Raw genomic sequence first — 17,507 nt, forward strand, 5'->3', positions numbered from 1 at the left:
GACAGGACGTCATAAAAAATTTATCGGTAACTAAAACAGGCCCCAGACAGGACGTCATGCTTTCGTAGCAATCAATGGGTTGTATTTTCAGTCACCACAGTCACTGGTTGACTGCTGGACAGCTCGATTGCTCAACTGGTTGACTAAACTGCTCGACTGGACTGGTCGATTAGACTGCTCGGTTAGACTGCTTGACTGGACAGCTTGATTCAACTACTCGACTAGACTACTTGATTTAACTGCTTGACCTGACAGCTCGACTCAACTGACGACTGGACAGCTTGATTCAACAACTCGATTCGACTCGACTGCTCGACTGGACTACTCGACTCAACTGCTCGATTAAACTGTTCGACTGAACTGCTCGATTCAACTGCTCGACTGAAATGCTCGACTCAAGTGTTCGACTTAACTACTCGACTAAACCGCTAGACTCGACTGCTTGACTAAACTGTTCGTTTCGAGTGCTCGACTCAACTGCTCGATTCAACTGCTCGACTGGACTACTCCATTCAACTGCTCGGCTGAACTGCTCGACTAGACTGCTTGACTGAACAGCTTGATACAACTGCTCAACTAGACTGCTCGACTCAACTGCTTGACTTCTATTTGATTCGACAGATCGACTTAACTGCTCGACTCAACTGCTCGACTCAACTGCTCGACTCAACTGCTCGATTCAGCTGCTCGATTAAACTGTTAGACTGGACCGATTCAACTGCTCGACTCAACTCTTCTAATTTACTGCTCGACTGAACCGCTTGACTCGACCGCTCGACTAGACTGCTTGACTAAATTGTTCGATTCGAGTGCTCGACTCGACTGATCGATTCAACTACTCGACTGCTCGATTCAACTACTCGACTGGACTGCTCGACTGGACTGCTCGACCCAATTGCTTGATTCGACTGCTCGACTCGCCTGCTCAACTCGATTGCTTGTCGCGTTATCATAAGGTCGGTGTTAAATCAGACCGGACCAAGTCGCAAAATTTTAAAAAATGAGTTAATGACAGCAAACGATCAAGAATTTTCTAAGCAACATTTTACTTTAATCAGAATACACAAATGTTGCGTACCAGAGTTACAAGATGACTTCGAATGCAGCAAACTTTGAATGCGTTTTTCTCAAAGTCAGAATGTTGTCACTCGGTTCTGCCTGACTTAACTCCGACCATTTTTTTTTTGTTTTTTTTTATATAAGTAAAATCCAATGCAAGCATAAAAACTATTGGTTTCAGTTTCCGACTGACTCTTATGTACAACATGTTAGAGCTATATTATGCAATAAAAGAACGCAAAGAACTAATACTGAATAAAAATGAATAATAATGTTCAATAATGATAAAGATTAAACATATTCGCAAACACTGGCCAAAGCAATATATCCGCAGTTTTCTGAATTCTGAACAGATATTTATATTTTTCGGACCGTAAGATTCGGGCTCAAGTAGTAACTTATGTTAAGCTTACCTACTACCATGGTTGTGTGGGTCAGCCGTCATCCAAACACGCAATTTTGAGATCAGGCAGCCCGGAACCTCCTATCATCGCACCTCCTTGCTGAAAAATGGGACAAAAATCGGGAAAATGGAACAGAAAAAGACGATAAACGAGAGATGAAAATGAGAAACCAGAGAGAAAAACCGCGAAACTACAAGTATCATTAGTCAGTGTCTAGTGGCCTGACAACTGTATATCCAACCAGAAACTCCATCGTCGACGTCATTATTATGTGATGCCAGGTTTTACTAGAGAAAAACTCGAAGCTTTACCAGCTGTGTTTGTATCACAGAAGAAAGGGGTTATAATTTTGCTGGAAATTAAATAGAGGCAAAATAAAAATTTTCACTTTTTGATATCTCTTCAACGTTGGTTAGTCCTTTTTCGTTATTTCTAACATCTGACATTCTGGCATCTTTAGATCTTCTTTTTGTTGTCATTTTTTCACCGTCTTTTGGGCGTTTTTGGTTTAATGGCGCCGACATTCTAGGCTGTTTTGACATATTTACCACTGTTTTGCTGTCTTTTTATTGTTTCTTCATTGCCTTTTCTGTAACTATTCATATTATTTTCGTAGTTTTGTATTATCTAACTGTCATTTTTTTGATTGTTTTGACATTTTTCTTTTTCTCTTCATCGTTTTTCCGCCAAGTTGTCATCTTTTCAACGTCTTTTCACTGCCTGTTCGTCGTAGTTTTTGTTGTTTATTTGCTGTCTTTTCGTCGCTCTTTCGTCGGCTTTTTGACATTTTATCTTTGTCTATTCCTCACATTATCGTTGCCTTTTCGCCGTCTTTTTGACCTCCCTTTGCTGCCTTTTCTTCGTAATTGTCGTCTCTTTGTCATCTCTCTATCATATTCTTTGACTTCTTATGGTTCCATCGCATTTTCGTCGTTTTTTCACATCTGTTTTTTGCATTTTGAGCTCGTTTTCGGTAGCTTCTTGTCGTTTTTTTTACTGCTGTGGTTTTGTTTCGTCGTTTTTTTGCCTCATTTTCTTCGTCTTTTTTGTCCTCTTTTGATCAACTTTCGTCCTGTTTATTGTCACGACAACAAAAATTATGTCTCTCCTTTCTTTTCGTCATTGTGAAATATATTCGCCATCTTTTCGTCGTCCTTTTTGCATACTTCATCGTCAGTCTGACGTCGAACTTTTCCCTGCCAATATTTGTAGTAATTTTTTGTCGCTGTTTTAGCATCTTTCGGAGTTTTTTCATTGTATTTTTGTCTTCTTTTGTCGTCTAATCATCAATTTTTCTTCGTATTTTTGTCATCTTTTTATCACAGTTTTGTCATCTTTCCGCTGTCTTATGTCTTCGTTGTCTTTTCTACTTATTTTGGACATATTTTCATCGCTTTAAGTCTTCAATTAAATGTCCAACTGTATACATATAAAACATTAAGCATATAGAACAAGATTTCTTTTTATGAGAAAGAATAAAGTTATATCTTTTGGGATATTATTCACTGCAGTATAGCGCACTCATGATTTTTGTAACTAATTGAAACTTTCAACTTGTTTCATAAAATGTAGGATAATTCGTAGATATGAAGAAAATCGCTTAAACTGTAGAACTACGGATAAATCCGTAGATCTGGGATGACTTGGTCATAAACAGCCGATCGCGACAGTAATTCGAGAACGTAAGTGGAAGTGGATCGGACAGGAAAGGAGTGAACGAAATCCACCAGAGAAGTACTCAACAGGAAACCGCAATGATGACGAATAAGAGGTAGGCCCCGAAGCTCATGACGACGCAGCTTTGCCAACGACATCCGGGCTGTTGGCGATAACCTGTTCCAATGACAGGTGGAAGTCATGGAAAGTAACCGTCGGCAGTGGAGATCTCTGATTTCATCCCTATGTTTTGCCGGATCGGCAGACATAGACCAATAAGTAAGGAAGGAGATGAAAGGGAAAAGAGAATTGAAAACAAAATTAATATGACAGGAAAGACGGAAAAACATGACGGACGACGGGAAGGCGATAAATGTGGAGGAAAAGATGTAAAAAGAGTTAGAAAAAGACGAAAACTGGAAACAAAAAAAAAAAGAAATAATGGGAAACGGGAAAGAAAATTCTAAAAAATAAGTAAAATTCATGAGGAAAAACAGGACTGAAAATAAGAAAACTTGGAAAAATAAACAAAGAAAAACGGAACAATGAAACAAAAACACGGGACATAAAAGAGAAAAACGAGAGAAAAGAGGAAAACAGAAGGAAAGTAAGCGCAAAACCTAAGAAAACGGTACAAAAAAGGAGAAAAAACGGAAAAAAGTGAAAAAAACGGGACTGACAAAGAAAAATACGGAACAGTAAAGGGGTAAAATCTGTGAGGGGAGTAATTCTCGTTGAAACGGGGCTACTACTGATACGAGGTCTTTAAATATTGGAAGTTTTGCACTTAATTGGTTGAAAATGGTTGAAAAATGAGAATTTCATTTTTAATACCTCCAAATAGTGGATCCCTCTTTCGCCAAGGGGCTTAACAGTTTCAAAAAAAGTTGAATTTTCAGCAAACCTTGAGATCTTTAACATGTGATATTTCATAAATTTGCAATGAAACAACTAATAAATTGCACTGTTCTGTTAAGAAGAAGAATAGGGCTTTCAAATGGACTAAAAAATGTTGGCGGCCATCTTTGATTTGGTTGCCATATGGAATTTTATCAATAAATCGCCATTTTCGCCGTTTAGGACCACCATCAGAAAAATAGGAAAAATGCTACAAGAAAAGTTCATCAAGCAAGATATACCATTATATGAGAATTGTAAACCTTGATACAGATAATTATTTGTTTAATTCAGTTAATGCCACAACACATCTAATTTGATGAATGTTTCTTATAGCATTTTTTCTCAGTTTTCCGATGGTCTTAAACTCAAAATCGGTGGAAAGAATCTTGGCGAAAACGGCGATTTAACGGCGGCAAAATTCAAGATAGCCGCCTATTTGTTTTTCACTTCATTTTTAAGCCCAATCTCTCCTTTTTTGAAAACCGTGTCGTTTGTAGTTTGTTTCATGGCACAATTTGGAAATATCACAATAAGTATATGAAAATTGTAAACCTTACTACAGATAACTTATTGTTTTATTCATCAATGCCATTGCACACCTGATTTTCTAAATATTTCTGGTAGTATTTTATCTCAGCTTTCCAATGGTGGTCTTAAAACGAAATCCGGTTGGGGGGCTCATGGCGAAAACGGTGATTTTTTGATAAAAATCACTATGGCGGATCAAATCCAAGATGGTCGCCAAAAATGTTTACTCCATTTGAAAGCTCTGTTCTTCTTCTTTACAGAACAGGGCAATTTGTTAGCTGTTTCATTGCAAATTAATGAAATATCACATATCACAGATCTCAAGATTTGTGAAATGAACTGAAAATTCCACTTTTTTGATACTGTTAGGCCCCTTGGCGAACGAGGGGTCCATTATTTCGAGGTATTAAAAATGTAATTCTCATTTTTAACCATTTTCAATCAATTAAGAGCAAAACTTCCACAAATTTGAAGACCTGAATTACTTAGAGAATAGAATGGAAAATACAATTCCAATTTCAAGTCGAATAACAAGTCTGCTCTGTAGCAATACCATCATCATAATAAATACGCGGTCAAAAAATCAATCAACGTGGGACACTTTCCGAGACACTCAGTCATCCGGGACAGGTCATCAATATCATTTGGTTAGTTTACTCTAGAACCTAACAATCGATGATAGTTGCCATGTCAATAATCAAGATGGTAAATGGCGGTGGTTGAATAGAATCTATTCAAAACGGTGTGTAAAACTGTTTTTTTACTCCAAGTAAATAGATCAAAGTTATGTATTATTTCTATTTCTAAAAATATTAAAATACAATATTTAATTTAAGTTATGATTAGTTGTTGATTTCATGTCACAGTAATAGTTTTGAAATGATAGCAACAATAAAATAAAAAATGCTCTCAACTTCTGATGCATCTCTTTTCAAATATTTCTCATAAAGAAACAATTACGCAAACACGGCGATTCATTGTATCGACTCTAAATTGACCACTTATTTTGCACACTTGTCGTAGTAAGAAATAAAAAACGACAGTGAAAGGAGTGCACCCCATCGCCAATTACGTCGGTTTCTTGAACAATTAAGATATTACATCAACACCCACCCGTTTACCTCTAGAGCAGCGGAGTTTCCAAGTCCGCGGTAGGTAGATAATTGATCCAATTTTCTCTGCTCTGCTCGGCAAAGAACGTGTGCGCTGCAGTCGTCGTTCATGTTCGTCATCCAGTACTCGAATGTCGCCGCTACCCTGTCGCTCTTTCTCTTTTTCTCTCTCTGGCTCGTATATGTAGAACATCATCTGTTCGGCAGTAATTTTCCACTGCAAGTCTCCTCCGAAGCAGTGAGACTAATTGACGCTAAGTACACTGCATGGTCTCACACACATGTACAGCACCTTTCGCGAAGACCCAGACTTCCGAGTGGGAGTCCTTCGCTCGCTGATCGTCGTCGGTACATCGTAAATCAGGTTCATCGCTTTGCCCGTTGAAGTTACCGCTTGCGATCGGCGGAGGTTGATTTGTGCCGATAAATCACCCGTCAAAACCGCACAAAGGTCGCGGATAATTAGTTCTGACGCATAACAAACGCAGATCTATAACCGACCACTCATCAGTGTCAATTTAAAAAGTGTACATCATCCTGTGATGGATCAGGCGAAACAAATCAGCTCAATTAGCACGTCTCTAGGCTAGGCTGGTACTCCTTCGCCGAGACACAAAAACTCTACTGGGCCGCTACGCTGGTACTAGTAGGGCTGATCTTCACTACCCACAATCCACTACAGCAGGAGAAAACGAAGAGTGTCAAGTGGAAGTCACGTCAGGTGCTTCATTCACTCTCGTTTGTTCTGCTCGGTGCCATTCGTTGTCTAGGTAATTGCAGTGCCCCTGTGTGAAGAGGGGCACACAGGTTGGGCACTCCACGATCAGCAACAGCAGCCGTACTGCCGCAACTTGTTGCGGTGTCGAGCAAGAGATAAATATGTTAATAATTAGCATTCGATTATCGTCTTTTTTGTCGTTATTGTAACTGCCGGGTTTACCGGGCTGATCGCTCGGATGCTCAGGTGGTGGGGAAGCGAAGGTACCGATGGTACCCGCCCTCTAAGCGAACCACTCAGGTTCGACAATTGCGGGGCTAAATGGACGGGACATCCAATCAACGTCAGTTCGGTTAGCAGCCAGCGATTGGGACGCACCGTACCAGTCAGTCAGTAGTGCAATAGTGAGTGCTTCGTGATCATAGCGCACCCCCGATGAATCGTCGTCGCCTTGTCGTGTGCCACCTAGAGACGACCTACAGAGAGGCAAATGGAAGAGCGGATAGTAGCGAATGTTTGTTGATAATGGGCGGAATTATAAATGTTTCCTACTTGTAAATAGATACGTGGTAATTACGGGAACTTATCTCTAATTAGTATAAAACTTAAACTGTTATTGATATATTTTTACAGATCTTCACAAAGCCTCGGATAAATGGCAATGGCTTTTTAATAAAAAAAAATGAACATCGAGACCACCTCGGTGATTGGGATTAACGGTGCTGATTTCCAGTTGAAAGAAATCTAAACGGCATAAATCATACCGTAAACATCGATCGATCGATGTTGGTAATGTTTACCAATGTTTGAAGTAGATAAATTTCCCACATGTTTATTACACTTTCATCATAATCAACAACATTACCATTATCATCATCGTCGATAATTGGTTTGCAATATTTGCGTTGCACCATCTAATCAATGCTAACTAACATCAACTGAACCGTTCAATAATTCACTTTTGCGGTCAAGAGGGTGGTAATCGGTAACCAAAGCTTCCAATCTGACGTTACGAGCGGCTGATAATCGCTGCCGTTGTGGCTGCTGCCTCTGCTGCTGCTGCTGCTGCTACTGCTGTGCGGCAATCAAAATGAGGAAAATTTTCTTGACACACTTCACCGGGCCAGAAGCTTCCGTCCCCGGTTGTGGTTGCACGCTCGAGCTGCCTAACTTGATGGTAAACATCATCGGGTTGAGCAATAAATCGCGCGTGCCTCTCCTACCGCGACGTTTGGGACGCTTCGAGTTCGACGCCCGAATGGCCAATCGGGCCACCAGAAGCAACCGTTCGCTGTCTAGGCACGTATCAATCAAAGGTGAACTGGAAATCGTGCTCTATGGCGCACGTGATTGCTGCAAGGATGAGGAAAATCAACTAAAGTTAGCCCCCGGTCTGCCACCAACAGCCACTGCTTCCAATCGTCCAATCCACTCTGGTCGATGATGAAAGCGCCGAAGGGTCAAAATGTTTTATCGCTAGCTGGAAAAAAGAGGGGAAATAGAAAGAAAGCCGCCAATTTATCCCAATCGGCGTAAAGTTTAGATTTCGTGATAATTAAATCAATCTGTTTGTCTATTGACAACAAAGCAAAAGAGGCAGTCGAGTGCAGCAGTTCAGTTGGATCAATCACTGAAGGGGATGCAATTACATTGACGAAATAATGGGGAAACGTCGTCCCAGAGGGAGAGCACTTAATCAATGGCGTTGATGTTGTTGATTGCTTTTTTATTTTTGTTGAGTTCCACCTGGTTGGTGTCTTTATTATGCCATAGGCCCAGTCGAGTAACTCACGTGTGCGCAGTTAGTGTCTCCCTTAATTATCTGGCTTCTTTCGACGAAGGCCCTTAAACTATGATTTACTGGGCCATGGGTTTGGGTGATTGATCGTGTGTACGCTTTTTCAGCGCTTTTTTACGATCAGTTGCGACTCGAATCGGTTTGTACTATTTCTTCGTGCAAACCGATAAGGAACAGATTGGAAAGCCGGCTGACAATGATGAATTGGAGTGGACTGTTAATTGCTTGAAGACACACGTGGAACCGTTTTGAACAGCTTAATTTCTGCTGCTTAGTTTGGACATCAAGCAAGGTGGATTTTAGATAACAACTGGTGTACTACCAAAAGGTTGAAATGTAAAATGACGAACTTAACTTGATCGAATCGAATGAAAAATGCGCTTTGGGGTTATTGTTGACCGGGGTCTTTCCCATTGATTTATGACACAGAACATATAGAAATTTGCTGGAATGATGAAAATGGTTAGAAAACAATTTGTGGCAATTGAAAATGCTAAGATTTAGAAAAAGAGTTCCGTGGAATCAATTCCACCTGCGCCGATTTCAAAACTGCTTCCATAGATAAACATTACTAGAACTCTGTTGTAAATTTGATTCGATTTGATATAATCTGATAGGTTGATTCCCACTCTAAGTAAACTTATTTGACTTTCTTCGCTTATTTTCCCGGTTTGATAGGCTGCAACACCAAAATACTTTCATGAGCTCTCACCATTTCTTTTGCCATTATAATTTTCAACGTAGTTGTCGTAACGAGAGATTTATTTTCAATTAATTTACTTTCATCGCACACCAAAGTGAACAAATTAAAAAGTGAACAAAATAGTTATTGGAGACAATTACATTCACTTGCACGACCGTGTCCAGATATAAACAAAAGGGACACCCGACTTTTCAAAAGATTTTTAATCCAATACTCTTCCGGCAAACAAAAAAAAAGTCTTCTCAATCTCTGTATATCTAATATTATTATTATTACTAACGGGTGGCAACTAAAATTTTGGAAATTTTTCGCGACCCTTACGCTCAACAACAAACGAGCTCAGAGAGAAATGAGAGTATGTATGTGTTAGCTCTCTCTCTCCTCTTTTTGTTAATAATTTTTGTTTTTGCTTGCCCAGTTTTGCTAAAAATGGCGTCGACACAAGAAACATTTCGGGAGCGCGTTGTACACTTCTACGAACTGCAACAGAAATCTCGGCAAAAAGTATACGGTACAACATTTCTTTCTCGTTTCTTCAACAACAAGCCCACTGGTTTAGCTATCAATTTAGATGCACCAGACGAATCGAAAATTTCTTCGGGATTCCTTGGTGTACAAAAATAACTGGTGAGCCACGAATTGCAAATAGTTGATTGGTAGAATCAAGACATGCATTCGCAAAGTTGACTTAACGGCCGTACAACGCTCCTGTTTCGACGTCAAACGAAAGCTTCGCCGAACAACCGATTACGGACCGTTTTCAAATGTACACTAATTTTTTTTTCAACAATGGATAATGTATTTTTAATTTCGGTAGATCAGATCTTCTTCATGTATCGTTGTCTGAGAAAAAAAATTCCAAAATTTTAGTTGCCACCCGTTATTATCAACCAACATCGTCTTTTTGTATTGACCTTTAATACGGTCAGGCATGAGATTAAAATTTTTAAACGGTAGTTTTTTACAATCGACGGAGTAGACCTTTGAAGAAAGCAATGAAACAAAGGTATTAATAGTATCCATACAGAACGGGACAAGGCGTGAAAAGGAAGAAGCGTAAAATTAGGTAAGGAAAGGTCCCTGAAGCTACGCTAAAAAAGTTGTTCACCGTTCCTCTTTGCCCAAGCGGGGGTATCCGCGGAATTTTAAATAATGTTTGATGAACTTGAAATCTCGCTTCATTTTTGGGAAATGTTAAAAAATCTCGTTGATCTCGTTTCAAAAAATGCAAAAAACAACAAATTTCTTTCGGGGTCATTCTACCGGTGTATTCAGGATGAGGAATTTTACAATTTTCGTTTATCAAATGAAAATATATGGCGCAGAATTAGAAACCATGCGTAGAAATAAAGTACGTTTTCGGAATACCAAAAGTGGTCCTAAGCGTGCACAACAATGATCAAACTGGATCTCTCTTTCTACTCTTTGCTCAGAATTACCTTGGAATGGCCGAAACACAAATGGCCGAAATAACAAATGGCATATCGCCCTGAATCATCCAGGAAATATTTGCTACTGACACGATCAATAGGCCTTGCACGCTATAATAAACGTAAATCATACGAGCTTAGGGGAAGAAACAGCTATCAGTCATCTATACTCTATCTACCAAAATAAAAAATAAGACGCAGAGTATGTCCTGTTTTTCTGAAACTAAGGTACAGAATTTTACGAAAAGCTTTTTTCCTTCACCTATCAATGACGCGGATCATCACAGAGCTGTGAGCGGAACAGAAGGCAATAGAGGGGAAAATTTTAAAGGTTTTTCAGGGGGATGTTTCAAATTCGGGGAGAGTAATAGATGAAAAATTTATTCAAAATGTGTAAGGTCTCACAAAATGAGCAATAAAAATTTTGTTGATTTATGCATTCGGGGAAAATTCGGTCTTTCGTGATTCGGCCATTCGTGATTCGGCTTTTTGCGATCCGGCCTTTCGTGACTGTTGTTGGAATTCGGCCATTTGGATTTCGGCCATTCGTGATTCGGCCATTTGTGTTTCGACCATTTGGTACCAGCCCCTTTGCCCTTGGTTTTTGGCTACTTTGGATTTTGGCTCTTGTTTCTTGGTTCTTGGCTTTTGGCTCTTGGCTCTTGGATCTTGGCTCTTGGTTCTCGGCTCTTGACTCTGATCTTGGCTCTTGACTCTTAAATCTTGGATCTTGGCTCTTGGTTCTTAGTTCTTAGTTTTTTTTGGTTTGATTATAGTCACTTTAACCAGCTTGGGTCTTTCGTGACTTCTGCGGAGCTGGGATTTGAACCCGGGTCCTCGGCGTGAGAGGCGTGAATGCTAACCACTACGCCGGGACTGCCCCTGGTTCTTAGTTGTTGGCAGCATCTTTGCATGAAGTTGGCCAGATTGACCCACGCCAAGGATGCTAGCTGTAGGGAGCGCCAAAAAACGGCCTGAACCTCTCTCGAGAGAGAGTAACGAAGTGTTGGCAATAGAATGTCGCGCTACGGCTCTAGAACCGGGACCCAGTTTAAGAATTTGGTCCGAAATTTGATCCAAAATGTGATAATAAATGTGTTTAGGATATGGTCTAGGCCCAAAATCTAATTTTGGCCTAGAGTGTCCCAGCTAGCACCAACTCGTATATCAATGTACGACAACTATCGTAAATATCTCCTTGCAAACTCAAACTAAAGCGGGATAAAGTGGGATCAAGTTGATTTTTTGTCGTATATAATGATAATGACTGACATACATACGATTTTCAGCACAAAATCGTAGAGTAGTACAGAGCGACTCGCGCTTAATCGGATATTATCGTATATAAATACCTATATAGTCGTAACGCTCAAAATTATTCGTAATCACGTAGGGTATGTTGCTACATCGTCGTAATTGCCTATTCCCGTCCTATCTAACACAAATTATTAAAAATATCAGCATTTTTATGACACACAATGCAAAACTAGTTATTCCCTAATATTTTAGTTAGTTGTCTATCATACGCAATCAATCAAAGTGAGCTGAGATCTATTTAAACGCTTTTTATCATTAAAGAAGTCCTACCAGCCAAATTTCCTACGTTTTTTCGTGCGACGAAGAAGACAATGTCGACTAATCGTTTTAATTTCCGTCATTCATAAATGAAAATAACTCACGCAAGGCATTGTCGTTATTCTACAGCCAGAAAAACTTGCCTGACCTGCAGAAATTTTGTAGAATAACATTTGTCATGCCGTCCTACACAAATACATGCGCGTTAGCTTCGTAAACATTGTTGTGATTTTTAGTTCGGACGATGAAAAATTTTGTTGGACGGATTTTAAAACGGTACGACGAATTTTAGCAATAAAGTCAGTTGCGTAATTTCAATAATATGCTTTAATAGTCGCTTTTCAGTGATTTCAAAGTTCACGGATCGGAAGGTAAGTGTGTTTTAGTCAAATCAGTACAAGAACTTTTGGAGTATTCACTAAATCCATCCAGCAAATGATGAAAATTAGAATGGCTTTCCTTATTACGACGGGAATTAGAAAAAGACCCTATATCGCCTCCAAAATAGTACGAATATGCCTATTTTGCCCATGAAATACGATTTATTTAGCATTTATATCTGTACGTAATGCTGATTTTTACCTTTTTTATACATATGAAAATGCTAGCTGGGGTGGTTCAAAATTTGGACTCACAAATGATCAAAAATGTGGTCTAAAATATTATCCAAAACCTGGTCAAAATTTAGTCCAAAATTTGATGGACTCAGGTCCAAATTATGGCCAAAATATAATCGAAAATATACTTCAAAATCTTGTTTATAATCTGGCTCAGTTTGAGAACCTGGTCCAAAAATTGATCCAAAATCTGTACCAAAATCTGATCAAAAGAATATACCAAAATATTATCCAAAACCTGATCCAAATTGGACAAAAATGTGGTGGTCTCATGGAGGTCCAACATTTGGTTCAGGTTCAGAATCTGATCCAAAATCTGGTGCAGTCGTTAAAATCTGTTCCAAAATTTGTTACAAAAGCTAGAAAAAATTCGATAGAAATATGTGGTCCGTGGTCAAGTCCCGGTCCCAAAATCCGGTCCATTTACAAAATCTGGTTTAAAATCTGATCTAAAAGCTGTTTGGTGCTTTAAAATGTGGTTACAAATGTGGTCACAAATGTGGCCCAAAATCTGGTTTATTTTCTGGTCCAGTTCCAGAATACAGAAACTGAACCCAAGTTTGTTTCAAAATTTGGTCAAACATCTGATTGAAAAAATGTGGTCCACAATCAGGGCAAGGTCCACAATCTGGTACAGGTACAGAGTCGGGTCCAAAATTTGATCAAAAATGTGGTCCAAAGTATTCAAAATCTTGTTCAAATCTGATAAAAATCTGGTACAAAAGCTGGTGATGCTGTTTCAAGATCTGGTTAAGATCCAGTATGTTACCCAGGTCCAGAATCTGATCCAAAATCTAATAAAAAATGAGGTACAAAATGTGATAAAAAATGTGACTTAATGTCTTATCCAAAAGCTGGTCCAAACCTGATAAAAATGTGGTTCAAAATCTGGTCAAGAGTCTGATGGCAGGTTCAAAATAGGGTCTAATCCAAAGGGTCTAATCCAAAATCCAATCCAAAATCTGGTCAAAAATCTGATCAAAAATGTGATTCAAAATTTGGTCCAGAACCTAGTCCGCGTCTGTTCCGAGAACTGAAACAAAATTGATAAAAAATATGTTCCATTTCCGGAATCTGGTTCAAAAGCTGATCTAAAATCTGGTTGGTGGTTTAAAAACTGATCAAAAACTGTGTATGGCCCAAAATCTGCTTTAGGTCCATCATCTGGCCCAAAAAATGTGATCAAAAATGTAGACTCAAATCTGGTTTATAACCTGGTTCAGTTCCAGAATATAGAAGATTTAATACAAAATCTAGTCCGGAATCTGATGTAAAAAAATGTGTACCAAAATCTGGGTGTATCTGGGCTCACTGGTTACCGCAGACAACGACTCACGCAGAGAAATACAAAGACGCATTATGGCAGGAAATCGTGCCTGATTTGGACTCCATAGGACGCTGCGATCCACCAAAATTGGCCACCGCACGAAATTAACAATCTACAAGACGTTGATTAGACCGGTAGTCCTTTGCGGCCATGAGGCATGGACTATGCTCGGGGAGGACCAAAGCGCCTTTGGTCGGATCTAAGACGGAGTGCAGATGGAAGATGGAACGTGGAGGAGGCGAATGAACCATGAATTGCATCAGATGCTTAGGGAACCACCCATCGCTCACACCGCAAAAATCGATCACCTGCGATGGGCTGGGCACGTCGTGAGGATGTCGGACGACAGCCCGGTTAAAAAAGTTCTCAATAATGATCCGACTAGAACGAGACGGCGGGGCGCGCAGCGAGCAAGATGGATCAATCAAGTGGAAGGCGACCTGCGGACCCTACGTAGACTACGTGGCTGGCGAATTGCGACCATAGAGGAAACCACGGCCTGGAGCTGATTAGGTAAGTAAAGTCTTGACAAAACCGTCTCAGCCAAGCAAAATTTGAAAAATTTATATATGGTAAAATACAGAAGAGTTGCAAGCGAAAAGTTGGACATCCCCAACCAGATTCAACTTGCGTAGGTTATCGATTAATAGCGAAAAGAGCACAGGACCTAAATTAATACCTTGAGGTACCCCAATAGATTTAGGATGCTGCGGACTGGTGCAATTTCCAATAGACACATATTGAGTGTGGTTGGTCAGATAATTATCCAATAGTAAGACGCCGTTTCCCTTATTCCATGAGATTCAAGCTGTCGATGTCGAATGCTTTTTTCAGCTCGATAAATAAAATGAAATAAAATAAGAATGATTTTAAGATTCAAGCTTTTTATACACATGAATAATTGTGTAATTTGGCTACTGAATGTTACTATTTTAATTTTTTTATGAGACATAAATACAGCATTCATTCCAAAATATTGGCACTCGAATGAATATTTTCCTTACGTTCTGTCAAAAATTGAAATATTTTATCTTCTAAATGGTGTAAAAGACTTTCCATCTTGCCATCGTATTACCTGTCCAACGCCGTATGCAGGTTTTCCTGATGCTTTTCCATGTGCTTGCTGGTACAAGCAAAGTTTGTATCATTATTTTGAACAAATCCTTTCGAATCGACACTCAACTTCGACAGTTCCATTTCACCCAACAAGCGATCCAATTGGCGGACCAGGTTGGTTGGTTTGCGTTGTAGCCTGTGGGGCAAATATCGACGGAAGACATCACCACCGTGTATGCAATGTTTCAGTTTCACAGTTGGTCATCAGCTGCAGCAAATCCTACGACCATCCGCCGCCGTTCCCGGGAGTGTGGGATCACACGAAAATTGTAACGACTCAATCGGATCGACGGTACCCATCTGTGGAATGGAAATTTGCTCTCTTCCGAACGGCTGGCTTCGCGGTGAAAACCCAAATGCAGATAAATTATGCATGTCAATCGCAATCAAACGAAAATCTCTCTTCGATCCACGACGACCAGGACAACACACCGACGACGCCGGCAAAAGATTCCAGTTATGTCTGACATTTGATGCGTGACAAAAATATCTCGCGCTCTAACCAGCGCCGGAGTTGTTGGTGCCGGTGCGGGTCCTCATCATCCAATGCCACGAAAGCCTTGCGAATCCGGAAGAGACTGCGCCGAACAGTGCAAAAAGTCGAGCAACATAAATCTACATTTTTGCCGGTCGTTCATCTGCATACCCCGTGAAAGTTGGATGCTCCACTCCAACCGACATGATGGCCAGTGGTTCACACATATCTGCTTTATGTGAAATCGTACCGTTTGGCTGGCTGCATTTCCTCGCACCGCTGTGATTAGAAGACGAAGAGCAAAAAAAGTCACACATGCAAGGTAGGAGTGCATTTAGCGAAAACGACGACGATGACGGCGGTGGCGGTGATGACGACTAGCACGGGCTGATGAATGCGAGCGAGATCCATGAAGCCCGTGAAGAGTGCAGAAAAACAATCGCACGGAAAATCGATCGAAGAAATTGACATCAGGAAGTAATTTGAATGGAAATTCGCTTCATTGTGCGGTAGTGTTGGAGACACCGTTAGAGGATTGGTGTCGGGGGTGGAAGGGATGCCGAACATAAATTTTATTCAAATGATAGATGTTGCTTGCAGATGGGTGATAGCTGATGTGTAATTGAAGATTATTATTGCGATTGCATTGCATTGCATCGCTAGAAAAGTTGTGTCGGTTCAGTTAGATCGGTCTGTTTTGTAAGTTGAAATGGAGCGAATAACTGAACTAGAAGTTGTTCAATGGAATTGCTGGTACTTTTGGACTCGTGAATAGAATCGATTAAAAAACTAATTCTGACCATTTTGTTTGTAATTTGAACACATTAAAATAAAGCATAAATAAACAATTCAAAGTGTGCAATGAAACGAAAAAAACAGCCTTCCAGATTCCAATTTGCCAAACGTCCCATTAACATTTTCAACGATTCATTCGACATTCCTGGCTGGAGAAACTCCATCAAATCGCCACTCGTCCGACATGCGCGGCCTTCGCAATCAGCCATCACAAAACCGCAAATTAGAGTCGAACGCTTTCACCCGTGACGGCTAGGCTAGGCGAGCGAGCCAGCGTTCACCAGCGGCAATCTTTCCACCCACCCACAGCTAATTGAAAATGGACCTCCGGCAACAGAGCGGCATCCGTCCGTCAGACCATAGCCGCATATGTGAGTATAGGTAAATACGGCGAACGCTATACCGAACCGACCGTAGCGGCGATCCATAAATCACCATATTGTGTGCTCACATGGCAGGTGGTAGTTCGGACACGGTCCAAAGCAAGTGCTGCTGCTGCTGGTGCTGCCGGAGCTTGGAAGCGATTGGCCAAACTAGCTGAACGCGTGCGGAGTGATCCATCCATTTTGCTGCTGGAAGCGAATTCACCTGTCTTGTGCTATTTTCCATCGCAAGCACTCATAGGCCACCGTTCGGCCTAACTGCAGTCAGCGCATCAGCAGAACACATCAAAAGAGGGAAACATCGAATTAGCATAATGATATTAATTATCTCACTGCCAATGGTCTCCGAGTGGCGTGGGCTCCCGATGCGGAACCTTAGCGAAGCTAGTGTAAATAAAATAAAATGGCGATTCCTGATGATTTCTGCCTTCACCACCGCACACCGACCGGCGTCCAACGGCTCGCGCCAACATTAGCCGTGAAGTTCGATACTGTGGAGGGGAGGTGTTTCGGGCCTTCATCATCCGTCGGCAAAGAGGCAAAATCAAACAAAACGAAAAACTGAACAATATGTGTGTATGGTGCCATTGGAAGAGGAATAATTATGTATTCCGAACGCATCCATCGGTTAAAGTTTTGGATCCTCCCCCCGCGCTCGGTCCGACAAACGGTAGACGCACGCGAGATTCGGCCGATAAACACCTGCTGAATTTGTTGAGCTTTGGCTTTTCGTCTCCCACTCGAATACGGAGGCTCGAGCACTATTGGTCAGCATCAGCATCAGCATCGGAGTGGTTGGAATGGACTATCCACCGGACCGGTGCAATTCACATAAATTAGCATCAGTTTTCGATTCGTTGACACGGTTTATGCTTTTGCTATGGTAACATCTGTGGTAGGGGTTTACGATT

This window comes from Sabethes cyaneus, chromosome 3 (assembly GCF_943734655.1).
Source record: "Sabethes cyaneus chromosome 3, idSabCyanKW18_F2, whole genome shotgun sequence".
NCBI lineage: Eukaryota > Metazoa > Arthropoda > Insecta > Diptera > Culicidae > Sabethes > Sabethes cyaneus.